We start from the raw sequence: 27,459 nt of genomic DNA on the forward strand, positions 1-27,459 counted from the left end.
TGCCATTCCCTTCTCCAATGCATGAAAGTGAAAAGTGAAAGTGAAGTCGCTCAGTCGTGTCCAACTCTTAGCGACCCCATGGACTGCAGCCTACCAGGCTCCTCCATCCATGGGATTTTCCAGGCAAGAGTACTGGAGTGGGGTGCCATTGCCTTCTCTGAAAAGAATATAAGAGGTAATAATTATTTTTGCATCACTGTATTATGAATTTACTCATAGAAAGTAATGCTTAAAATACCTATAAACTGGCTTTAGGGGAAACCTTTCTAACCATGTCATAAAAAACTAGAAACAATAGAGCAAAAGTGGTCAAATTTAATTACATCAAAATCTTGTTTTGCACAACCCAATCAAAAAGGGGGCAGAAGACACAAATAGACATTTCTCTGAAGAAGATATACAAATGGCCAAGAGGCACATGAGAGATGCAAATCAAAACTACAATGAGGTATCACCTCACACCAGTCAGAATGGCTATCATTAAAAATCTACAAATAATAAATGCTAGAGAGGGTATGGAGAAAAGAGAACCCTACTCAGTTCAGTTCAGTCGATAAGTCGTGTCCAACTCTTTGCAACCCCATGAATCGAAGCACGCCAGGCCTCACTGTCCATCACCAACTCCCAGAATTCACCCAAACTCATGTCCATCAAGTCGGTGAAGCCATCCAGCCATCTCATCCTCTGTCATCCCCTTCTCTTCCTGCCCCCAATCCCTCCAAGAGTCTTTTCCAATGAGTCAATGAGGTGGCCAAGGTATTGGAGTTTCAGCATCAGTCCTTCCAAAGAACATCCAGGACTGATCTCCTTTAGAATGGACTGGTTGGATCTCCTTGCAGTCCAAGGGACTCTCAAGAGTCTTCTCCAACAACACAGTTCAAAAGCATCAATTCTTCGGTATTCAGCTTTCTTCACAGTCCACCTTTCACATCCATACATGACCACTGGAAAAACCATAGCCTTGACTAGACAGAACTTTGTTGGCAAAATAATATCTCTGCTTTTGAATATGCTATCTAGGTTGGTCATAACTTTCCTTCCAAGGAGTAAGTGTCTTTTAATTTCATCACTGCAATCATCATCTGCAGTGATTTTGGAGCTCCCAAAAATAAAGTCAGCCACTGTTTCCACTGTTTCCCCATCTATTTCCCATGAAGTGATGGGACCAGATGCCATGATCTTCGTTTTCAGAATGTTGAGCTTTAAGCCAACTTTTTCACTCTCCTCTTTCACTTTCATCAAGAGGCTTTTTAGTTCCTCTTCACTTTCTGCCCTAAGGGTGGTGTCATCTGCATATCTGAGGTTATTGATATTTCTCCCGGCAATCTTGATTCCAGCTTGTGCTTCTTCCAACCCAGTGTTTCTCATGATGTACTCTGCATATAAGTTGAATAAGCAGGGTGATAACATACAGCCTTGACGTACTCCTTTTCCTATTTGGAACCAGTCTGTTGTTCCATGTCCAGTTCTAACTGTTGCTTCCTGACCTGCATATAGGTTTCTCAGGAGCCAGATCTAGGTGGTCTGGTATTCCCATCTTTTCAGAATTTTCCACAGTTTATTGTGATCCACACAGTCAAAGGCTTTGGCATAGTCCATGAAGCAGAAATAGATATTTTTCTGGAACTCTCTTGCTTTTTCCATGATCCAGTGGATGATGGCAATTTGATCTCTGGTTCCTCTGCCTTTTCTAAAAGCAGCTTGAACATCTGGAAGTTCACGGTTCACATACTGCTGAAGCCTGGCTTGGAGAATTTTGAGCATTACTTTATTAGCATGTGAGATGAGTGCAACTGTGTGGTAGTTTGAGCACTCTTTGGCATTGCCTTTCTTTGGGACTGGAATGAAAACTGACCTTTTCCAGTCCTGTGGCCACTGCTGAGTTTTCCAAATTTGCTGGTATATTGAGTGCAGCACTTTCACAGCATCATCTTCCAGGATTTGAAATAGCTCCACTAGCTTTGTTCATAGTGATGCTTCCTAAGGCCCACTTGACTTCAGATTGGTCTGGCTGATTATCTGGGTCATGAAGATGTTTTTTGTACAGTTCTTCTGTGTATTCTTGCCACCTCTTCTTAATATCTTCTGCTTCTGTTAGGTCCGTACCATTTCTGGCCTTTATCGAGCCCATCTTTGCATGAAATGTTCCCTTGGTATCTCTAGTTTTCTTAAAGAGATGTCTAGTCTTTCCCATTCTGTTGTTTTCCTCTGTTTTGCGTTGTTGTTTTCCTCTCTCTTGCGTGGAGTCTCACAAGTGTTGAAGCAGCTCAGGTTAGTTCGCTGCAGCTTCATTACCGCTATGAGTTGCCAGGGCCGCGTGAGTCTAAGGAATGACGCAGGAGAACCCCAGAAGGCGTGAAGTGGCTTTTTATATACAGCACCAGGCTGCGACGGCGCAGGAGCGGCCGAGAGGAGCTACCCCATGCCGAGGTCAGGGGCAGCGGCGGAGAGGAGCTACCCTACGTCCAAGGAGCTGCGCAGGAGGGCCGAGAGGAACTACTCCACGTTCAAGGTCAGGAGGGGCGACTCGTCCAAGGTAAGGAGCAGCCCCTAAGAGATAACCCACGTCCAAGGTAAGAGAAATCCAAGTAAGAGAGTAGGTGTTGCCAGAGAGCATCAGAGGGCAGACACACTGAAACCATAATCACAGAAAACGATCCAATCTGATCACGCGGACCACAGCCTTGTCTAACTCAATGGAACTAAGCCATGCGGAGTGGGGCCACCCAAGACTGCAGGTCATATGTATATATTACTGCCATTGGAATCCTCACAATAGAGTTTACCTGACCAGAAACCTGTACAGGTAAGAAGCCAGCTTGTAATATTCAAGAACAAAAATTGCAAAACTACCTAACTCTGTTTCATGACTCACTTCCTGGGTGATTATATAGAAAATCTCTGGCAAAAACAAGGTATCTAGGTCAACTTCCTCAACCCTGTAATAGTTCATTCTGTTAAGTAATGACACTGATTCTTCTCTTGCTGATGAGTCTTTATTTGTGTTTGCTACCCTTCTTCAACTAAAGTGGTCTGCAATTTCAAACTCGAGTTGATAAACAGCCCTTTTACCTGATGATTTAGATAAACAATGAAAGTAAGAAAAAGGTAAATGTGGCAGTCCATTGGGCATGAATTCTTCAAGCATGTAAGGTTAGCTGTGTTATTTTGTAGACTGGGATGGCTTCAGTGCAGAAATGCTTCCTTTTTTGCAACACATCGTATACTACTGAAGTAGAAGGCAATGGCAACCCACTCCAGTACTCTTGCTTGGAAAATCCCACAGACAGAGGAACCTGGTAGGCTGCAGTCCATGGGGTTGCTAAGAGTTGGACACGACTGAGTGACTTGACTTTCACTTTTCGCTTTCATGCATTGGAGAAGGAAATGGCAACCCACTCCAGTGTTCTTGCCTGGAGAATCCCAGGGACAGGGGAGCCTGGTGGGCTGCCGTCTACGGGGTCGCACAGAGTCGGACACGACTGAAGCAACTTAGCAGTAGCAGCAGCAGGTCTATTAAAGTAACATGTTTTTGAGATGATACTTGTTAAAGTACATGATAGTTGAAATATAGCCAGGACTCGAGGTTGAAGTCACCACTGTAGATGCTTAAATCAATTATTTAAATAAATTTATTGTCAATTGTTAAAAAAAATATTCAAGAATTTCCATAGCCTGCTCTTTCTTCTGATTTGATGATCAGTTTTAATGTTCATATTAGAAAACAACTGTACTGCTTAAGATACTTGAAATAGTAGATTTAAATCTTTCAGTTTAAACACCAAGTGGGCACAATAAATATTCAAAATATGTTTTGACCATCCAGGCTAGAATTTTTCTTAAAAGAAAGTCATTCATCATAAGAATAATTTCCTAAAATTCCAAAATTCTATGTAGATTAAATATGTAATAAATGTACAATTATTCTTGAACTATCAGTATCACAATTCCCTAAACTCCATTTTTTCTATAATTTTTAATTTCTTTAGTATGGGATCATCTCTAGCCCATGCTAACTGTATATAATGAAATATGAACACATCTCTTACCACACTGTTAACTTGGGTCATTTCTTTTCAGAAATTGAGGAACAGTGTATGCTTGTCTAAGCATGTTATGCAAATTATTGGCATAAAGGGATTTTTAACATCTAGGTAGTGGAAAACATGTCATAGTGACAATTCTTGCATTCAGTATTCATTTTTCCCGACGATTACCATGTTTATAATGCCTTTCTACATGTAGCCCTTTTATATGCGTCTTAAAGAGCAAGGCATGTGCTTGTACCTGCAAGATACTAGCGTTATATCCCAAACACTTTATCTCCAAGTTGGGACTGGGACTCTGTTCTTCTCTGTTTATAAAATCACATACGTGAGATACCCCACCAAGGTGAGTTAGTCTGTGCAGAAAGTTTGAAGCAGAAGTACATTAACACAGAATGAATTTTCTCTTTGCTCATTTTAGACTCTGTCACATGATCTGAAGCTGAAATTTACACCATTCTCAGAAGTCTTCTGGTAGCCATGTTATCACTCTCTTCAAACGACAACGACACATTGCCCATTTTCCAGCTGCCTCTGCAACACCGTACAGCTCATGGCACACAATCCCCAGTTTTAAAATGTACTTTACTAAACAAGTTTTATGTTATAAAACAGAACAATATGAGTACCATTATGCAATCTGCTATTCTGTGTTGTGAGATATGTCTTTTAAAAGAAAAACTCTATAGCAATCAATCACGTGACATGGTGAGGTCTCTTCTTTTTTTCAAGAAAAGAATACCATATTTCATCTATGAAGGAGGCAATATAAAAATGTTACTAAAATATCAGTATGGCTTTTTAGTCATTTGCAAATGCACAGTGTCCCGCATTTGCTGGAATAAGGTCTCAGAATACAGCTTGTCAGTTTGAACAATTGTGTGGGGTTGAGACAGATGGGCAGCTGCTGCTTTTTATAATCCCAGATTTTGTTCTTTTACTTTAAATAAGGTTGGAATTTTTTTTCAATTGTGGGAAAAAATAGACTTTTTTAGAAAAGAAGAAAAAATGGTAGATATTGAACAGTAATGAAAGAAAGATAGTTCCTGTTACTGGGATTAAAAATCTCTAGCTTCATTTTACTGAACACAATAGATTTTACTGGCTGTACTGTGCCAATGCTGATCATTATTTATACCATAATTGATATGACCAAACTGTCTTTTCAGTTTTATAGGAATAGACAAAAATACTGATTAAGTCAAATTTGAATAATCAACTGGGCATCATTATTTCTCTGTTTAGTGCTTATGGATTTTCTCCATTTTGGTCCCAAACGTAAACGCCTTTCTTAACTGTACACTGCAATATGAATTAATCCAAATTAAAACTATTTTTAAAACCCTTTTCTTCATATAAAAAACATGATAAGAATGCCTCTATTTTTAAATTGGCATTTCTTTCTTCTATCATAATTACTTCCCCATATTATGAAAGAATGAAGATTTAACTAATACCCTAAGTAAATTGGCCAAAGATTATAAATAATAACTTTTCACTAGGCACAAATCTTCTGTAATTAGAAAGGGTGGAAAATAATCTGTAATGAATGAACTGTATTTAATATGTAAGTACTGAATATTGAACACAGATGCTTCTGTACCAGTGCTCTACTGATTAAAAAAACACATTTATATTCTGTCCTGGGTAGAAACGCCATACTCTGGGAGGGTAAACACTAGACTCAGAAAAAATACCACCAAAAAAAGTAGAATTTTAATTGGTTGAAAACCGAAAATGCTCTTAACAGAAAAATTTTTAATAATAAAATGATCATTATCCCACTGTGTTATTGAGAGTATTCCCATAATATGGCTGACCAGAAACTACTTCTGTATCCTACTCAGAAATCTGATTTTTTTTTTACTTTCAATTAAGTAAAAATACCATTTTGTTGGTCAGTTCCATACTATACAGCAATGCTGACGTGATAATCTTATGTAGAAAATATAGTTCTATTGAATGCTTTTAATGGATTGGATCTGTTCATAAAACAGTGCTTGATTAAAGAATCTACTTTAATATCTTAACTTTAAACAGACTACAATGCTATATAACTCTAAATTGTTAGAACCCATTTTTAATTTCTTTAAAACTGATAAGCTTTCCTGCCCTTCCCTAATTTCACATTTAATTAAATCTGCAATGCAACCACACTGAAGGGAAAGGCCAGCTTTATTTACATAACATAACAATAGAAATAACAATGAATGAATAGCATTGAACCAACATCAGTCTTAACACAGAATATTACTCTTGACCTCCTAGATGAGTCACCTTTTTTTCTACCCAGCCAGGAATAACATTCAATTTTGTGTAAAAATAACTCCTGTGATGGAACTCACAAATGAACAAACATATTTTTGGAAGTAAATCAGGGCATTCAGCATGAAAATCATCACTATTAATATTCTCTTTCAATAAACGGAGGAATCCTTCATCTTAACCCACAATATCAGCAGTGCTTAAATTTTATCTTTTATGCTATGCTAAGTCACTTCAGTCGTGTCCGACTCTGTGCGACCCCATTGACAGCAGCCCCCCAGGCTCCCCTGTCCCTGGGATTCTCCAGGCAAGAACACTGGAGTGGGCTGCCATTTCCTTCTCCAATGCATGAAAGTGAAAGTGAAAGTGAAGTCACTCAGTCGTGTCCGACTCTTAGCGACTCCATGGATTGCAGCCTACCAGCTCCTCCGTCCATGGGATTTTCCAGGCAAGAGTCCTGGAGTGGGGTGCCATTGCCTTCTCCATTATCTTTTATAGATACTATAAAAATTACCCATGTCTTAAGCTCTTAGGGTGGGCAATGAGGAAATTAAGGTGCTGATTACAAAAATCTGGGGCACCAAGAGGTTAAGGGGGCAAGATCAGAGAAAGAAAAATGGTAGAACCAGGTTTTTACAGCAGTTCCTTTTCTTCCAGGTTGTATTCAGACTCAGGGCCTGCCTCAGGCAGAGTCAAAGGAGGAATTTGCCTGGAGCAGCTCGCCTAGAGGGAGAGCCCCTTCATTAACCAAGCCCCAGTTGTTAACATCTACTCAGTCAGAGAGCGTTCAGTCTTTGCATTACATGTGCACTGGCCACAATATCACTGCCTGTGCTTACACATGCGAACACGTGCATTGGCTATTGGGGAGTCAGAGCTACCGAGTCTCTGAGTTGCTGTTTAGTCACAAGTCCTGTCCAACTCTTTGACACCCCATGGTCTGTAGTCCACCAGGCTCTTCTGTCCGTGGGATTTCCCAGGCAAGAATACTGGAGTGGATTGTCCTTTCTTCCTCCAGGGGATCTTCCAGAGGCTTCCACAAAAGTAAAAAAGGCAATTCACAATATCAGTTTCATCTGTTACTTGAAACTATGTTCTCCCTATAGTGAATTTTCAAATCATCCTAAGAGTAGCAGCCTAAGAGTTCCGTATGTTCACTTGAAGCCAGCAATCCCCTTCTTGCCATTCTTTTTAAGTCATATACACACAAAGCCCACTCTCAGAGTAAAACCTGACCTCCTTTGTTTCTGATGGGGTCCGTTCTTCCAAAGAGCCCAGGTTCTAATGCTAGTGCCTCTAATGCTATTTTCTAGGAACAGTAGTTGTTCTTTCCTTAACTCTTTCACGTCTTCTTGAATTATGTTTGATTTTTGAAAATCTTAAAAATTCTTCTTCTTTGAAACTATTTCATTTTAATCACTCTCCTATCATTTGACATTATCTTACAGCTAAGCTCCTCAAACAAGCAACATGCCTCCATACTCCACTGCTCTCACAAGCAAGCAGCCACCTCTTACTCTCTTAAATCCCTATAATTTGAACTACAGCCTTCCCTGGTGGCTCGGATAGTAAAGAATCTGCTTGCAATGTGGGAGATCTGGGTTCAATCCCTGGGTCGGGAAGATCCCCTGGAGAAGGGGATGGCAACCCACTTCAGTATTCTGGCCTGGAGAATTCCATGGACAGAGGGGTCTGGTGGGATATACTCCATGGGATCTCAGAGTCAGAGACGACTGAGCAACTAACACAATCTGATCTATGCACTCATCAATGTCCTGAAACTGCTCAATTAAAAGATTTTCTGAATAGAATTGAATTTCTTTATCCTGACATGCCAAGATCTCCACTGTACTTCATATAGCTTATCTCATTTATAGTTTCCAAGCTAATGTCTGTGATTTTTTTCTCTCTCATTAACTGAGTGTTCTTTCTCTCTATCCCATCCAGTTCAGTAATTTTCTTTGTTGCTGATCTGCTGATTTCCCTCTAAACTTATAGAATTTATACATTCAAATGTCTTAATCATCTCCTCCATAATCATGACTCAAAAATTCTTATTCTCTTGGACACCCCATCTTTTACTTTCCCTCCTGTCCCATTTCCCCAAATTACGATAAGCCCTTTAATCATTCATTCATTCATTCAAAAAAAGAATTGTTTATATTTCTACCTATATTTAATCTATCTCCTCAGTTCAGTTCAGTTGGTCAGTCATGTCCGACTCTTTGCAACGCCATGAACCACAGCACACCAGGCCCCCCTGTCCATGACCAACTCCCAGAATTCACCCAGATCCATGTCCATTGAGTCGGTGATGCCATCCAACCATCTCATCTTCTGTCATCTCCTTTTCCTCCTGCCCTCAATCCCTCCCAGCATCAGAGTCTTTTCCAATGAGTCAACTCTTCGCATGAGGAGGCCAAAGTATTGGAGTTTCAGCTTCAACATCAGTCCTTCCAATGAACACCCAGGACTGATGTCCTTTAGGATGGACTGATTGGATCTCCTTGCAGTCCAAGGGACTCTCAAGAGTCTTCTCCAACAACACAGTTCAAAAGCATCAATTCTTTGGTGCTCAGCTTTCTTTATAGTCCAACTCCCACATCCATACATGACTACTGGAAAAACCATAGCCTTGACTAGAGGGACCTTTGTTGACAAAGTAATGTCTCTGCTGTTTAATATGCTGTCTAGGTTGGTCATAACTTTCCTTCCAAGGAGTAAGCATCTTTTCATTTCATGGCTGCAATCGCCATCTGCAGTGATTTTGGAGCTCCCCAAAATAAAGTCAGCCACTCTTTCCACTATTTCCCCATCTATTTCCCATGAAGTGATGGGACTGGATGCCATGATCTTTGTTTTCTAAATGTTGAGCTTTAAAACAACTTTTTCACTCTCCTCTTTCACTTTCATCAAGAGGCTCTTTAGTTCTTCACTTTCTGCCATAAGAGTGGTGTCACCTACATATCTGAGGTTATTGATATTTCCGCCAGCAATCTTGATTCCAGCTTGTGCTTCTTCCAACCCAGCGTTTCTCATGATGTACTCTGCATATAAGTTAAATAAGCAGGATGACAGTATACAGCCTCGACATACTCCTTTCCCAATTTGGAACCAGTCTGTTGTTCCATGTCCAGTTCTAACTGTTCCTTCCTGACTTGCATACAGGTTTCTCAAGAGGCAGGTCAGATGGTCTGGTATTCCTATCTCTCTCAGAATTTTCCACAGTTTATTGTGATCCACACAGTCAAAGGCTTTGGCATAGTCAATAAAGCAGAAATAGATGTTTCTCTGGAACTCTCTTGCTTTTTCCATGATCCAGCGGATGTTGGCAATTTGATCTCTGGTTCCTCTGCCTTTTCTAAAACCAGCTTGAACATCTGGAAGTTCATGGTTCACGTACTGCTGAACCTGGCTTGGAGAATTTTGAGCATTACTTTACTAGCGTGTGAGAGGAGTGCTATTGTGCAGTAGTTTGAGCACTCTTTGGCATTGCCTTTCTTTGGAATTGGAATGAAAACTGACCTTTTCTATCTCCTGGATTATTGCAATATTTTATAGAGAAGTCATAAAAAAAGCAAAGAATAGCTGCTTTCATGGATTATGCATACTATTGAAAGAAATAGATAATAAACATAATAAAAAGTAAAATATCAATATGACAAAAGTGAATATTAAAGAAAACATTCCAAGAATAGATACGTGAGATATCAGAGGTGGACTGAAAAAAGATTTACATGGGTGTTGAACGTAGGCTATGTGGGGAATGCAGAAGCTAAGAGACCAATTCAAAAAATGCTGCCATCATCCAAGAGATAGATGATAGTAGTATGGAGAAGAATTGTGACGGCTGAAGTGAAATGACATAGAGTTGCATTTCAGATTCCTATTAAAGATAGAGTAGACATAAATTGTCGTTGCACCGGATATGAAATGAAGGAATCAAGATTAATACTAAAGTTTCTAGTTATACATGTAACTGGAAGAATGTAGTCACTAACCAATATAGGCAAGTGAGTAAAGAAGTTATATAAACTAAGAGAACAATCCTAGATGGAGAATATGAATTTTGCTGTTATAAACATAGAAATGGTATTTAAGACCATGAGGAGAGAATTGCATCACTTTGAAAGTGAATATATAATCTATAATCAAATAGACTTGCAACCCTGTATAGAAACTCCACCCAATAACCCCAGAATACACATTTCTCTCAAGTGCACATGTAAACTTCTCAAATATAGAACACAAATTATGTCATAAAACAGACTTCTGTAAATTCAGAATAATTGAAATTTTACAAAATATGTCTTATGGCTGCAAGAGAATAAAATCAAAATCAGAAATAAATTGGGGAAATTCCCAAAGATGTGAAAATTAAGCAACACTCTCCTAACTAGGCAGTGGGTCCAGGAAGAATTACACACACAAAAAAGTGTTAAATACTTTGAGACTGATTCAATAAAGACACTGCACACTAAATCTTAATAGATTAGGAAAAGCAGTGCTGAAATGGAACTTTGTAGCTTAAATGTCTATATTAAAAAAGATAAGCAAAATACACAAATTTTCACTAGCATAACCAAGACAAAAGATACAAGACTCAAATGAATAAAATCAGAAATAAAGGAGGAGACATTAAACTGATACCACATAAATACAAAGGATCATATGAGACTACTATGACCAATTATATGCCAAAAAATTGAACAACCTGGAAGATATGCATAAATTCCAAGAAACATCCAACTACCAAGACTGAATCATGAAAAAATAGAAAATTTGAACAGATGATTAGTGGTAAGAAGATGAATCAATAACTGCAAATCTCTGAACAAAGTCCAGATGACATGGCTTCATGGGTGAATTCTACCAAACATTTAAAGAAGAATGCCAAATATTTCCCAAATTCTTCCAAAACTTAGAAGAGAAGAGAACATGTCCAAAAAAATTTAAATGGTGTTGGAAGCATGGTGTTGAGATGGTGTTGGAAAACTGGATAGCTATGTGCCAAAGAGTAAAACTGGACCACCAGCCTACACCATACAGAAAAGTAAACTTCAAATAGACTAAAATGTGGACATAAGAACTAAAACCTCAGAACTCCTAGAAGAAAACATAGAAGGTAAATTCTTTGACATTGGTCTTAGTGATGAGTTTTTGGATTTTAAACCCAAAATCAAGACAACAAAACTGAAAATAAGCAAATGAGACTCTATCAAACTAAAAAGCTTCCCTACAGCAAAGGAAACCATTCCCAAAGTGAAAAGCCATCTCTTGAGTGGCGGAAAATATTTGTAAATCATGCTTGACAAGACATTAATATCCAAAATATATAAATAATTCATACAATTCAACAGCAAAACAAACAAAAAAAAATTTTTTAATGTACACAGAGGGGCTTCCCTGATGGGTCAGTGGTAAAGAGTCTGCCTGCCAATGCAGGAGACCTGAGTTCAATACCTGGTCCAGAAGATCCCACGTCTTGGAGCAACTAAGCCCAGGCGCCACACAAACTGAGCCTATGCTCTAGAGCCCAGGAAGCACAACTACTAATCCCACTATGTTGCAGCTTCTGAAGCTGGCATGCCCTGGAGCCTCTGATCCACAGCAAGAGAAGTCACCACAATGAGAAGTCCACACACTGCAACAAAGAGTAACCCCTGTTCACGGCAACTAAAGAAAAACCCTCTTAGCAACAAAGACCCAGCACAGCCAAAAATAAAATAAATAAATACATTATTTTTAAATGTGCAGAGGAGCTGAATCAACATTCTTCCAAATAAGACATACAGAAGGCTAATAGGTACATGAAAAAGTGTTCAACATGCTTTGTCATCAGGTACATGCAAATCAAATCCCAAATCACCTCACACTTGTTAGAATGACTATTACCAGAAAGAAAAGAAATAACAAGGATTACGAAGACGTGGAGAAAAGGGAACACTTATGTACTGTTAGTGGGAATGTAAATTGGTACAGCCACTATGGAAAACAGTATAAAGGCTCTGTAAAAATTAAATATATGTTTACTATATAATCCAACAGTTTCACTTCTGGATTTTTATCTGAAGGAAAAGAAAACACTAACTCAAAAATCCTTGTGCACGCTTATGTTCATTGCATCATCAGCATTATTTACAATAGTCCAGACATGGAATTGTCCATTGAAGATGAGTGGATAAATACAATGTGATATAGATATAAATACAAATAAAATGGAATGCTATTCAGCCATAAAAGGAGGAAATCCTGGCATTTGTGACAACATGAATGAATCTTGAGGGCATTGTGCATGCTCAGTTGTTCAGTTGTGTCTGACTCTTTCCAACCCCATGGACTGTAGCTCGCCAGGCTCCTCCATCCATGGGATTTTCCAGGCAAGAATAATGGAGTGGGTTGCCATTTCCTTCTCCAGGGCATCTTCCCAACCCAGGGACTGAACCCTCATCTCCTGCATTAGCAGGCAGATTCTTTACTACTGAGATACCAGAAAAGTCATTTATGAATAATTATAGGCTGAAAAATTATTAACTCTGATGAAATGAAAAAAAAATCCTGGGGAAAAATTAGTTGCTATAATTAATTCAAAAGGAAATAGGAAATCTGAATAGGACTTTAACAAGTGAAGAGATTGAATTAATAATTTAGGGTTCCCTAAGACCACTTCTGTGCTAAATCACTTCAATCCTGCCTGACTCTTTGCAACCCCGTAGTCTGTAGCCCACCAGGCTTCTCTGTCCGTAGGGATTCTCCAGGCAAGAATACTGAAGTAGGTTGCCATTTCCTTCTCCAGGAGATCTTCCCAACCCATGGATCAAAGCCATGTCTCTTGTGTCTCCTGTATTGGCAGGAAGGTTCTTTACTAGCACCAGACCACCCTAAGAATGGATAATTCACACACATACAGGATTGACATGTAATTGTACTCAAGGCTATGATTTATGTGAACTGAAAGATACCAAGCACAGTCAGGAAAGGGTAAAACCTACATGTGATGAAGGAACACAGGCAACATGCATCTAAGTGTCATGATTTATAGAGTAACATAAGACAGGATTAATTTCCCACCAAAGAGTTGTGTGAGCAGCTGTGTAATGTTGCCGATCCTGAAAGCTCATGGGTGTGCCTCAGCATCCAGAGACAGCCTCTGCCTGGTACATACACACCAGACTCCCAGAAGGAAAATAGATGTTCAGTATAAACCACATTGTTTGCACATACAAGTAAGGAACAGTGGGTTACTCTTATCAGTTCTGGGGATGGTGGGGACCTGCTCAAAATCTGAATTCCCAGGCAACAGTCAACTATAAGCTGAACTTTCTAGGGATCTTGGACCTGCTATGTTAGCTTTTTTATATACAATTAGAAAATGTAAAACTTTCTACAAAGCCAAGCTAAGACCTATTTTTTTTTTTCCATTGGTGAATTCTACGAAATATCTCGACCCAGGGATTGAACCCAGGTCTCCTGCATTGAAGGCAAATTCTTTACCATCTGAGTCACCAGGGAAGCCCCCTAATATAAAATTTTCACAAACTCTTATATAAAAGAAGAGGAGAGAGCACCTTTCAAGTAATTATATAAGGCCTGTATTACCCTGATACCAAAAGCAGGAAAACAAAACAAACAAACAAAAAAAAAAAACTACTAATTCTCTAGTAAATACATATGCAAAAATTCTTTTAAAATTCATTTTCTTATTATTTACAAGAGTTATGTACTATAAAATCATTAAGAACACTGAAGTGGACCATTGCTCATAGAAGAAATATAGGGTTAGGTTCTGGAGTGCCTCAGGTCACAATATTTTTATCAACTGATCAATAATAGCTTTGTTTTATGTGAGTTTCTCTTTAAAGGCATCTTTTAATATATATCACTGATTCATTAACGTTGAACTCATGGCCATCAGCACTATAACTCATGCCTGAACAAAGCTTATCTAACAAACTGTTTTCTATGTAAGGCACATCATGGTCTTCTAGCACTTAGAAACACTAGCCAGGGCTTCAGAACTAATGCTGCAAACTATTTTAAATACCCAAGTCAACCATAGAAAGCACAAATATGTGGAAAATGTAACAGTAAATAGATCACCAAAAAAAACAGTGCACTTTGTTTACAGAATGAGAGCTGAAACAGAAAAGCAGAATATCACTGTTTCAGCTTCTGTTGGGGATGTGGACTTCGGGTAACTCAGATTTTTCACTGTTCACAAACGATTATGAAAGTGCTACAAATAATGGTTTGTTAGTTACAAGTACATTTTAGTGAGTAGGTGAATTCACAAATGTGGAAACTGCACATATGAGGATTGACTGTCCTAGCAGATAGTATTTGCTGTTGCTGTTTAGTTGCTAAGTCATGCTGGACTCTTTGCAACCCCATGGAGTGTAGCCCTCCAGGCTCCTCTGTCCATGGGATTTCCCAGGTGGGAATACTGGAATGGGTTGCCATTTCCTTTTCCAAGGGATCTTCCCAACTCAGGGATTGAACCCATATCTCCTGCATTGCAGGCAGGTTTTTTACCAGTGAGCCAGCTGGCAAATAGTAGCTAGCAGCATGTAAAAAGGATTAAACATGACTAAGTGGAAAGTATCCCAGGAGTGCAAGTTAGTTTAACGTTCAAAAATCGATAGATCATATAATAGAAAATAGAACAAAATCCAGATTTTTGTCTCAATAGCTTCATAAAAATCATTTGTTAAAACGCAATATCCATTCATGATAAAAAAAAAAAAACATTCAAAACACTGGAAATAGAAGAGAGCTTTCTCTACCTGATAGGAAAAGCTAACATTATATTTATCAGTAAAATATCAGGTTGGCCAAAAAGTCCGTTGGGTTTTTCTATAAGATATTATGGAAAATCCCAAATGAAACTTTTGGCCAACCCAATACTAAATGGTGGGGCAGCTGCCAACTTCCCTGGCAATTCTGTGGTAAAGAATCTACCTGCCAATACAGAAGACTCAGGTTTGACCTTGGTTTTGGAAGATCACTTGGAGGAGGAAATGGCAACCCACTCCAGTATTCTTGCCTAGCAAATTCCATGGACAGAGGAGCCTGGCAAGCTACAGTCCAGGGGTTGCAAAGAGTCTGATACGACTAAGTGCTTGAGCATACACACACATGCTAAATGATTCCCCCTGAGGTCAATAAGAAGAAAAATATGTCCTCTTTCACCACATTTATTAAACATTGTACTGGAGTTTCTTCAGGAGAGTTGGGCAAGAAAATGAAATAAAAAACATCCAGACTGAAAGAAAGAAAGCAAAATGCTTTCTACAAATGACATGATTTTCTATACAGAAAATCCTAAAAATCAAAGAAAAAATTATTCCATTTATTATAGTATCAAAAGGAATGATACCCTTAGGAATACAATTTTAAAATAAGAGCAAAACTTATACTCTGAAAACTACAAAATGTTGCTGAAAGAAATTATACAAGTTCTAAATAAATACAAAGACACTCTGAGCTCATGGACCGATAGGCATATGGTAAAATGGCAGTATTCCCAAACTGACCTACAGATTCAACACATTTTATCTAAAAATCCCAGCAGAATTCTTTTCAGAAATGGATGAGTTGATCTTAAAATTCATACAAGAATTCATAGTACCCAAAATTGTCAAAAGTCTTGTAATGGAAGACTCACACTTCATGATTTCAACAGTTTCTTTAAAAAGCTGTAAGTTACCAAGACAATGTGTTACTGGAATTAGGATAGACATAAAGATCAGTGGGATAGAACTCAGAGTCCAGAAATAAACTCTCACATTAATAGTTAATTAATTTTGGACAAAGGTACCAAGACACTTCAATAGTGAAAGAATAGCAAATGGTGTTGCTGCTGCTGCTAAGTCACTTCAGTCGTGTCCGACTCTGTGCGACCCCATAGACGGCAGCCCACCAGGCTCCCCCGTCCCTGGGATTCTCCAGGCAAGAACACTAGGGTGGGTTGCCATTTCCTTCTCCAATGCGTGAAAGTGAAAAGTGAAAGTGAAGTCGCTCAGTCTTAGCGACCCCATGGACTGCAGCCCACCAGGCTCCTCCATCCATGGGATTTTCCAGGCAAGAGTACTGGAGTGGGGTGCCATTGCCTTCTCCGGCAAATTGTGTTACTGGATGTCTACTGGCAAAATAATAAAACTGGGCCACTATTACACCACACACAAAAATGGACTCAAAATTGATCATGAATCTCAGTTTCTTAGAAGAAAATCTAAGAGTACATTTCATGAACTTGGGTACCACAGAACCTTTAGACATGATGCTAAGGCAAAAGAAGAAGAAGAAGAAAAGAATAGATTAACTGGATCATCAAAGTTAAAAACTTTTGTGTTTCAAATGACATCATGAGGAAAATGAAAAGGTAGTTCACGGAACAAGAGATATATTTGCATACGTACATCTGATAAGTGATTTGTATTCAGAATATATAAAGAAATTTATAACTCAGTGATAAAAAGGCACAATTTCAAAATGTATCTAAATAGACAGTTTTCAAAAGAAGATATTTTAATTCAAATGACCGATAAGCACAATAAAAATTGTTCAACATCATTAGTCACTGGAGAAATACAGATCAAGGCCACAGTGGGATACCACTTCATATACACCAGGATGGCTAAATATTTTTCTAAAGCAGATTATAGCAATGTTGGCAAAGGTATGAAAATTGGAACCCGCATACACTGCGGGGTGGAATGCATAATGATGTAGTCAGTTTGGGAAACAGGCTAGCAGTTCCTCAGAATGTTTGTCTAAACATAGTTACCATATGACTTAGCATTTCAACTTCTAGGTATACGCCAAGAAAAATGAAAACACGTGTCCATGCAGAAATGTACACAAATGTTCATGACATCACCAAGTCCCAATTATTCATGATAGCCAAAAAGGGAAAACAATTTAAATGTCTATCAACTGATGAAAGTGAAAAGTGTGAAAATGATGTTTGCGCAGTTGTGTGCAACTCTTTGCAACCCCATGGACTGTAGCCGGCCAAGTTCCTAGGTCAATGGGATTCTTCAGGCAAGAATACTGGAGAGGTTGCCATTCCCTTCTCCAGGGGATCTTCACAACCCAGGGATTGAACCCCAGTCTCCTGCATTACAGGCGAATTCTTTACTGTCTGAGCCACCGAATGTGATAGGAAATCCAAATGTGACATATCCATACAACAGAATATTATTTGGCAGTAGAAAATGACTGAAATACTGACTCATGCTACAAGATGGATGAACATCAAAAACTTGATGTCAAATGAAGGACTAAGTCACAAAAAAAGCATATGTTATATAGGCCCCATTTTCGTGAAATATCCAGAATACACAAGTCTGTAGAAGGGTCATTAGTGGCATAGAGTTGAGGTATTGAGGAGAAAAGAGAAGTAACTGCTAACAAGGGCAGGTGTTGTTCGTTTATTTTTTAGGAGGATTGAAGACATTCTAAAATTAATTTTAGTGATGGTTGCAAATCTCTGTGACTATGCTAAAAACCACTGCATTATATACCTTACATGTGCTAAGCGTATGCAGTTAAATTGTGTCTTGAAAACAGTTACGTTATTAAAATTAGGCACTTCCTCTCATCTATCCATGTCAAAGTCTGATCATACCTCATGCCAGCAGGTATTTCAGTGCTACCTCCTAGGGCACACTTCAATCACTCCTATATAGATTACGACAATAATCTACTACAGAAACTGCTTCCAGTTTTGATGAGCCATCTGTTGCAATAGATTTTTATTAAAATACTATTTTCATGAAATTACTGCCTTGCTCAATATCAGTAATTCTCTAATCTCTTCATTCATCCATTTAAGGCCCAGCATCAACTGGGCTACCTTACCCAGTGTGTTAGGCAGGAGAACAGCCTCTCAGAGAGGCCTGTATCCTAATTCCCCAGACCTTTAAATACATTGCTTTACGTGGCAAAAGAGACTGCATGGATGTGATTGAATGAAAGTCCTGGAGCTGGTGGAGATTATCTGGGATTATCCATTTGGGCCCAGTGTAATCACAAGCATCCTTCTAAATGAAAGTTGGGAACAGGAGAGTTAGAGCCCCAGAAAAGATGCAACAAAGGAGAAGTGACATGGACCATAGTCCATGAGGCAGCCTCTGAGTAAGATGAGGCAAGTAAGTGGACTCCCCCTAGAACTTTCAGAAGGATGTGGCCTGATAGCCGATTTTTCACTCTGACACCCAGAGCTATAATATAATAAATGTGTGTTGTTTTACGCCACTATCATTATGGTGATTTGTTACAACTGTGATAGGAAACCAATACACCCATTCAACAATCTTACTATATTTCTCTGCTTTTCTCACATTCTTGATTTGAATAATCTTTTCCTACTGGTCTGGAAATTCCATTCTTTTCCTCACTACCAACACAGGACTTGAATACTAATGTCCTCAACATATGTTCTCCCACGAATCCCACCTCAATGCAATTTCAGTTCTTTTTAAAATTTTTTTATTGGAGTATATTTGCTTTATCATGTTGTGTTAGTTTCTGCTGAACAACAACATGAATCAGCCTTATGTATACATATATCCTCTCCTTCTAGAGCCTCCCACCCCTCCCCCACTCCAAGCTCAGCTTGGTGCTCATCAAGCACCAAGCTGAGCTCCCTGTCCTAAACAGCAGGTTCCCACTAGCTATCTGTTTTACCCATGGTAGCATATGTATGGCAATGCAGAGTACCGATTTTAATTCTGACTAAAGATTTCTTCAGAATAAATTTATGCCATCTACAGATGACTAGTACAAGCGTCGACTAGGGAAAATCATTCAATGAGTTTAAGCTGAATGTGGAACGCACTTGGCACGTTGTATGGAGACAGGAGTGTGCTGGTGAACCAAGTCAAAAAAAACCCCCAAAGCTGTGACTTATAGTGTTTGCTGATTAAATACTCCCAACAAGACTGATTTCAATCATCATGTTGTATACCTGAAACTTATACCATGTTATATGTCAATTATATCTCCAGAAAACTGAGGGGAAAATTTGCACTAAAAGTTGAAGTCTTAACCAGTGGACCGCCGGGGAAGTCTGACAATTCTGCTTTTAATACTCCTCACTGATCTGCCTTCCTCCATATCCTATGGGCACTGGCTTCTAACTCTGTTTTTCTTTGCACAGTCCTCATTTATTGTGCATATTCTCCTTTGTGCTATTTCCCACAGGTAATCGTACATGGTGGAGAAGGAAATGGCAACCCACGCCAGTATTTCTGCCCAGAGAATTCCACGGTCAGAGGAGCCTGGCTGGCTACAGTCCATGGAGTCGCAAAGAGTTGGACACAACTGAGTGACTAATACATACACACACATAATCTTTCATGTATCTTCTTTAAAACCCTTTAATGTTTCCTCATTCTATTGATTGATAAAGACCACATCCCTTTGTACAGAAAGCTCCTTATAATCAGCTCCAATAGTTCATCTCTCCAAGGCTCTCACTGAACCCTACACACTGGTTTTGGGAAACTTTGCTTGCCTTTTTCAGATCGTATTACATTCAATAACGCTTCTGACACTCTGTGAAGGTCATTTTCCTTTTCCGGAAGACCCTTTTCCCTCTTTTCTGTCTGATGAATTTCTAGTTACCATACAATTCTCAGCCAGCACTTCCTTTGGGGAAACCTCCCTAACTGTTCTGATTCAAGTGCATCTTTACATACACCCAAGTTTGATGCACCGACCACACTGGGTTGTAATCTGTTGTCCCGTGTGAGCTTTATAAGAGCAAACGCTATGTCCTCCTTCTCTCCCATGTGGACCCTAGCTGCCACAGAGGTTCTAGCAGGAGATAAAGGTTTAATATTTCTTGAGAGAATAAAATGTTTGCCAGAGTCAGATTTTGAAGGGCTTTGAATATCACGTTAAGGGGTCTTGTTCCCTAGGCACAAATCTGAAGCATAGGAGGGATATAATCAAACCTATGTGTTAGAGAAAAGACTTGGGGAGAGGCAAGGAGAGGCTGAGGATGTAGGGTGGAGTATAAGTACATGAAGATGTATTTGCTGTAGGGTAGACAGAAATGTCTGCAGACACAATTATGGATTTATTGGGGTATTAGTTTGAAGAATGGGGATATAATTTATGTAATATTTATGTCAGGGCTTAATTACATTCTAAATATTTAGTAAGGAAAAAATAAACACTATTAAACTGCTTCATATCCATGACATATCCGACCCAGTGCTGCCATTCTGATAACAGATATTAGGCAGAAAAGTACATTTACCACACTTAAAAGTTAATTAAACAGGTAAGGGACTTAAGCATTTATTCAAAAAATATTTCTAGTTTCTTATAACAGCCTAATATGACTGGATCAATCATAAATTTATAAAGTCCAGGGTGTATTTGTTTATATTTAAGCTCCAGGAGCAATATATCCTGTGGTCTATTTGACACTGTATATGAATATTTCTAAAATTCTTCTACTTAGGGTGTTATGATAGTCACATGATATTCCAATCGTTAGTGAAACCTGTCCATGAAGATGAAGAATAAACACTACAAAATACCATTTTCCTGTAAATTGTGAAAGAATCTCATCAAATTTTCTATAATGAATTATCATGTTAATGTCCAGTATTTCTGTCAGAATTTCTTTAACCTCATCTCATATTTTCTTAGGTATGATTTGTAATAATTTAATGTAAGGAGGTCTTCTGTAAAGATGAAATCTAAACAAATGGCAGATCCCATGGTGCTTTCCAACATTTTATAACATGAGCAAATTAAAAGACCATTCATCACTAATTTACAGAATTAAACCTTTTCTGAAATAAATAGTAAGACCACAGGTAAGGCTCATATTTCCTTTAGGAAATGGATGGAAATGCAGTAAATGTTGAGTAAAGGCAATAAAAATTTGCTGCCTCACGATATCCAAGTTACTGTGTCTGAACATATTTAAAATCCATAAGATTTTTTCCCCTGGATGTAAATATAATTATATGTTTTATCTGCTTCAAACATGTAACATAAAAGACTGAAACTTTCATAAAATGCTAAACTTAAGCTGGAATTATCGTTATTACCATTATCTTCATTTAGGAGGAAAGTAGACTGTGGTGAGGAAGGCAAGGTTACGATAACACATTAAAGATAAAATACGGCCAAAGAGAAATAATTCTCCCAAATTACAAAACCTGTGAGCAAATACACAAGGAAGAGGGTAACTACATTTCAAGGGGTCAGCACTGAATCTATTTTGCTCCATGAAGGGTTGTTTATGACAATCAATATTGCCACTCATTTTTGATGATCTTTTGTGTCCTCCGTGCCTCGTATTAAATGCATCAACATGTTTGATTTTTAATTTCGCCTTGTTAAAGTAATTTAGTTCAACCTTCACTGAGGAAATGCTGTTATTTGCAATGACAGTGAATGCTATTTGGCCTCTTAGGGCAAATGGGACTGTCAGCCTCCCTGGCAAGTTCTGAGGTGACATGGTTAAGGAGTTTATGAAGCGGGGGGTGGAGATCAGGGTGGGGAGTGGAACAATGGGTCCCAGCTTTTAGTGGCATTGGGTGGTGGGGGCAGAGGAGATGATGCATTTAGTTAGTTTTTATTTATTTTTTGTCTTCTAATTCATCATCTGTTTTTTATTCTGTGAATATTTCCATCCTTATGCTTTAGAGTCAAAATCTCAGTCATTTTTTATTCTTCTGTCTCTCATACCACCCAGCCCTGGTCATGTCAATCCATATTTCAAGTCTCATCCTAATTCAAACTTTCCTCATTTTACAAACTGTGTTTTCCATAGCATCACAATTGATCCCTCAACTTTAGTTTTTGAGTGAACAGAGCCACTAAATAAACTACTGAAATGTTGACTTTTTAAAAGTCTGGGGTGGGCTGAGGACGGGTGGGAGGGAGGCTCAAGAGGGTTCAGTTCAGTCCCTCAGTTGTGTTCAACTCTTTGTGACCCCATGGACTGCAGCATGCCAGGCTTCCTTGTCCATCACCAGTTCCCAGAGCTTGCTCAAACTCATGTCTATTGAGCCAGTGATGCTATCCAACCATCTCATCCTCTGTTCTCCCCTTCTCCTCCCACCTTCAATTTTTCCCAGCATCAGGGTCTTTTCCAGTGCATCAGTTCTTCCCATCATGTGGCCAAAGTATTGGAGTTTCAGCTTCAACATCAGTCCTTCCAATGAATATTCAGGACTGATTTCCTTTAGGATCGAATGGTTGGATCTCTTTGTAGTCCAAGGGACTCTCAAGAGTCTTCTCCAACACCACAATTCAAAAGCGTCAATTCTTTATCACTCATTTCTTTATAGTCCAACTCTCACATGCGTACATGACTAATGGAAAAACCATAGATTTGACTAGACGGACATTTGTTGGCAAAGTAATGTCTTTACTTTTTAATATGCTGTCTAGGTTGGTCATAGCTTTTCTTCCAAAAAGCAAGTATCTTTTAATTTCATGGCTGCAATCACTATCTGCAGTGATTTTGGAGCCGAAGAAAATAAAGTCTGTCACTGTTTCTATTGTTTCCCCACCTATTTGCCACGAAGTGATGGGACCAAATGCCACGATCTTAGTTTTCTGAATGTTGAGCTTTAAGTCAACTTTTTCACTCTCCTCTTTCACTTTCATTAAGAGGCTCTTTAGTTCTTCGCTTTCTGCCAGAAGGGTGATGTCATCTGCATATCTGAGGTTATTGATATTTCTCCCAGCAATCTAGATTCCAGCTTGTGCTTCATCCAGCCCAGCATTTCTCATGATGTACTCTGCATATAAGTTAAATAAGCAGGGTGACAATATGCAGCCTTGACATATTCCTTTCCAAATTTAGAACCAGTCTGTTGTTCCATGTCCAGTCCTAACTATTGCTTCCTGACCTGCATATAGGTTTCTCAAGAGGCAGGTCAGGTGGTCTGGTATTCCACAGTTTGTTGTGATCCACACAGTCAAAGGATATGGCATTATCAATAAAGCAGAAGTAGATGTTTTTCTGGACTCTCTTGCTTTTTTGATGATCAAACAGATGTTGGCAATTTGATCTCTGATTCCTCTGCCTTTTCTAAATCCAACTTGAACATCTGGAAATTCACAGTTCACATACTGTTGAAGCCTTGCTTAGAGAATTTTGGGCATTTCTCTGTTAGCACGTGAGATGAGTGCAATTGTGCAGTAGTTTGAACATTCTTTGGCATTGCCTTTCTTTGGAATTCAAATGAAACTGACCTTTTCCAGTCCTGTGGCCACTGCTGAGTTTTCCAAATTTGCTGGCATATTGTGTGCAGCACTTTCACAGCATCACCTTTTAGGATTTGAAATAGCTCAGCTGGAATTCCACCACCTCCACTAGCTTTGTTCGTAGTGATGCTTTTCTAAGGCCCACTTGACTTTGCATTCCAGGATGTCTGGCTCTGGGTGAGTGATCACACCATAGTGGTTATCTGGGCCATGAAGATCTTTTTTGTACAGTTCTTCTGTGTATTCTTGCCACCTCTTCTTAGTATTTTCTGCTTCTGTTAGGTCCCTACCATTTATGTCCTTTATTGTGCCCATCTTTGCATGAAATGTTCCTTGGCATGAACATTTCATACAAATGTTCCTTTGCATGAAATGCCCAGCTGTTGGTTCCTAATTAATAACTCAGTTCTAACCAACGGAGTCCTTCCTCATGTCTTTCAACTTCTCAGGATGAGAAATCATCAAAGGCCAAAATGAGCTAACATTTACTGAAAGCTTGCTATATCAAGGTCATCTCATTGAATTTTCACAGCATTTCAAGGCAATAAATACCATTCCTGTCATCTTTTTACAGATGAGGAAACTGAGGGACAAAGAGATATAGCAATTTGCTCAGGATTACCCAGCTAGTCCATAGCATAACTGATTGATTCTAGATCCCAAATTCTTAAACCCTTCTATGACAATTTCATCCCATATACTTATAAAAAAAGAAAAGAAAAAGAAACCCTAGCTATAAAAAGAGATAGCAAATACCATTATAATGATATATGTTAAATGATCTTACAAAATAAAAAGCACAAGAAATATGATTTAGATACTGTCAATTAATTATATTAAAATATTTTAAATATTTTTTACTTTTTTTATTTTAATTTAAGTGATCAAAGAATTTTTACCTGCTGCCTCTGCTGCTGCTGTATCCGACTCTGTGCAACCCCATAGACCGCAGCCCACCAGGCTCCCCCATCCCTGGGATTCTCCAGGCAAGAATACTGGAGTGGGTTGCCATTTCCTTCTCCAATGCATGAAAGTGAAAAGTAAAAATGAAGTCGCTCAGTCGTGTCCGACTCTTAGCGACCCCATGGGCTGTAGCCCACCAGGCTCCTCCATCCATAAGATTTTCCAGGCGAGAGTACTGGAGTGGGGTGCCATTGCCTTCTCCGAAAACCTCACAATATACCCCAAATATTAAGTAGCTTGTATTCTTTAAAAATGGAGGTCAATCCATAAATGCAGACTTGTGAATTCTAAAATGTAGTTAAAAGAAATATAATTATTACAGGGCAATGTGTACAATATGACCCTCTTTACACAAAAATAAGATGTGAGAATCACTTTCATTTCTTCTTAGAAGAGTGATACCTTTGTTTCCCTACTCTCCCTGCCTCGAAAACAAAAATGAAAGCAAAAACCACACAATTTAGAGATAAGTCATAAAAAATAAAAGTCATGTGTTATTTATAAATCAATCATACAGTAAAATAATTATTTTAAAAGGTCACAAATACAACAGTTGCATAAAGTCAGCTTTATTTTAAGTGATCAAAAAATTTTTACCTACTTAGTTTTTTTGCTGTCAGAGTGTACTCAGTGAGTTAACCAATGAATTAAAATTGCTATAAGCTGAAAAATACTATGAAGTTGACAAATCTCTGACCTCATCAACTTACACATTTACAGTATCAGGTGAACACTGGGTGCAGAATTCAGTCCACCACTTCACTAACAAGCATGAAAGATCTTGATGATCAGAATTTTCGTGCTGTGTAAATTTAGCAGGCAATTTTCTGTGCACTAAACTAATGGTGCGTGCTGCAGAAGTACATAGGAACCCAGATTCTGCTGACACTTTTTTGTGGTCAGTTGCCCTACCCTATAATGGTTCTGATCACTGAAACCCAATGAAACAGGCAATTTCATTACACTTGAACTCACTTTCTTACTCTGAGCCTTTTGACTGTTTCAAGGGCTAATGCTCTATTGGTCCAACCTTTAGCCAGTGATCTCATATTGTGAAATAATAATTAAAATACAGCAGGCACTTTTGTTATACTATGCTCACATCCATCCTTTAGGGAAGACCTCCGTTGATCAACACCCAAGAGAAATATGGTTGAATTTCTCTTCTCTTTTTATCTGTTGCTGACTCTTGTACCCAATCATGACATTACATGTGAAAATAAAAGTCAGTGGTATTCACAACAATTGCAAACTTCCTGATTTTCCTAACAAGGAAAGGAAAATATAATACACAACGTCTAATATTAATAAATCCCAGGCCTACATTTGGAACTTCAGTTTGGCAATAATAATAACATTGTTTTCAGTTTGCTGAACTCATACAAAAATTACAGCTCTTTTGAGCAAATGATGGAAGATTTTTTAAAGCCTTTTTTTCTGATATTGTCCGCTTCCCATTTAACAGTCAACTACTTGGAGAGCTGACACAAAGTGGTCCCCTGGAGAAGGGAATGGCAAACCACTTCAGTATTCTTGCCTTGAGAACCCCATGAACAGTATGAAAAGGCAAAATGATAGGATACTCAAAGAGGAATTACCCAGGTCAGTAGGTGCCCAATATACTACTGGAGATCAGTGGAGAAATACCTCCAGAAAGAATGAAGGGATGGAGCCAAAGCAAAAACAATACCCAGTTGTGGATGTGACTGGTGATAGAAGCAAGGTCTGATGCTGTAAAGAGCAATATTGCATAGGAACCTGGAATGTCAGGTAGATGAATCAAGGCAAATTGGAAGTGGTCAAACAAGAGATGGCAAGAGTGAACGTCGACATTCTAGGAATCAGCGAATTAAAATTCACTGGAATGGGTGAATTTAACTCAGATGACCATTATATCTACTACTGTGGGCAAGAATCCCTTAGAAGAAATGGAATAGTCATCATGGTCAACAAAAGAGTCTGAAATGCAGTACTTGGATGCAATCTCAAAAACGACAGAATGATCTCTGTTCCTTTCCAAGGCAAACCATTCAATATCACAGTAATCCAAGTCTATACCCCAACCAGTAACGCTGAAGAAGCTGAAGTTGAACGGTTCTGTGAAGACCTACAAGACCTTTTAGAACTAACACCCAAAAAAGATGTCTTTTTCATTATAGGGGACTAGAATGCAAAAGTAGGAAGTCAAGAAACACCTAGAGTAACAGGCAAATTAGGCCTTGAAATACGGAATGAAGCAGGGCAAAGACTAATAGAGTTTTGCCAAGAAAATGCACTGGTCATAGCAAACACCCTCTTCCAACAGCACAAGAGAAGACTCTACACATGGACATCACCAGATGGTCAACACCGAAATCAGATTGATTATATTCTTTGCAGCCAAAGATGGAGAAGCTCTATACAGTCAGCAAAAACAAGACCAGGAGCTGACTGTGGCTCAGATCATGAACTCCTTATTGCCAAATTCAGACTGAAATTGAAGAAACTAGGGAAAACCACTAGACCATTCAGGTATGACCTAAATCAAATCCCTTATGATTATACAGTGGAAGTGAGAAATAGATTTAAGGGCCTAGATCTGATAGATAGAGTGCCTGATGAACTATGGAATGAGGGTTGTGACATTGTACAGGAGACAGGGATCAAGACCATCCCCATGGAAAAGAAATGCAAAAAAGCAAAATGGCTGTCTGGGGAGGCCTTACAAATAGCTGTGAAAGAAGAGAAGCGAAAAGCAAAGGAGAAAAGGAAAGATATAAGCATTTGAATGCAGAGTTCCAAAGAATAGCAAGAAGAAATAAGAAAGCCTTCCTCAGCGATCAATGCAAAGAAATAGAGGAAAACAACAGAATGGGAAAGACTAGAGATCTCTTCAAGAAAATTAGAGATACCAAGGGAACATGTCATGCAAAGATGGGCTCGATAAAGGACAAAAATG

Source organism: Bos indicus x Bos taurus, chromosome 14 (assembly GCF_003369695.1).
Source record: "Bos indicus x Bos taurus breed Angus x Brahman F1 hybrid chromosome 14, Bos_hybrid_MaternalHap_v2.0, whole genome shotgun sequence".
Classification (NCBI taxonomy): domain Eukaryota; kingdom Metazoa; phylum Chordata; class Mammalia; order Artiodactyla; family Bovidae; genus Bos; species Bos indicus x Bos taurus.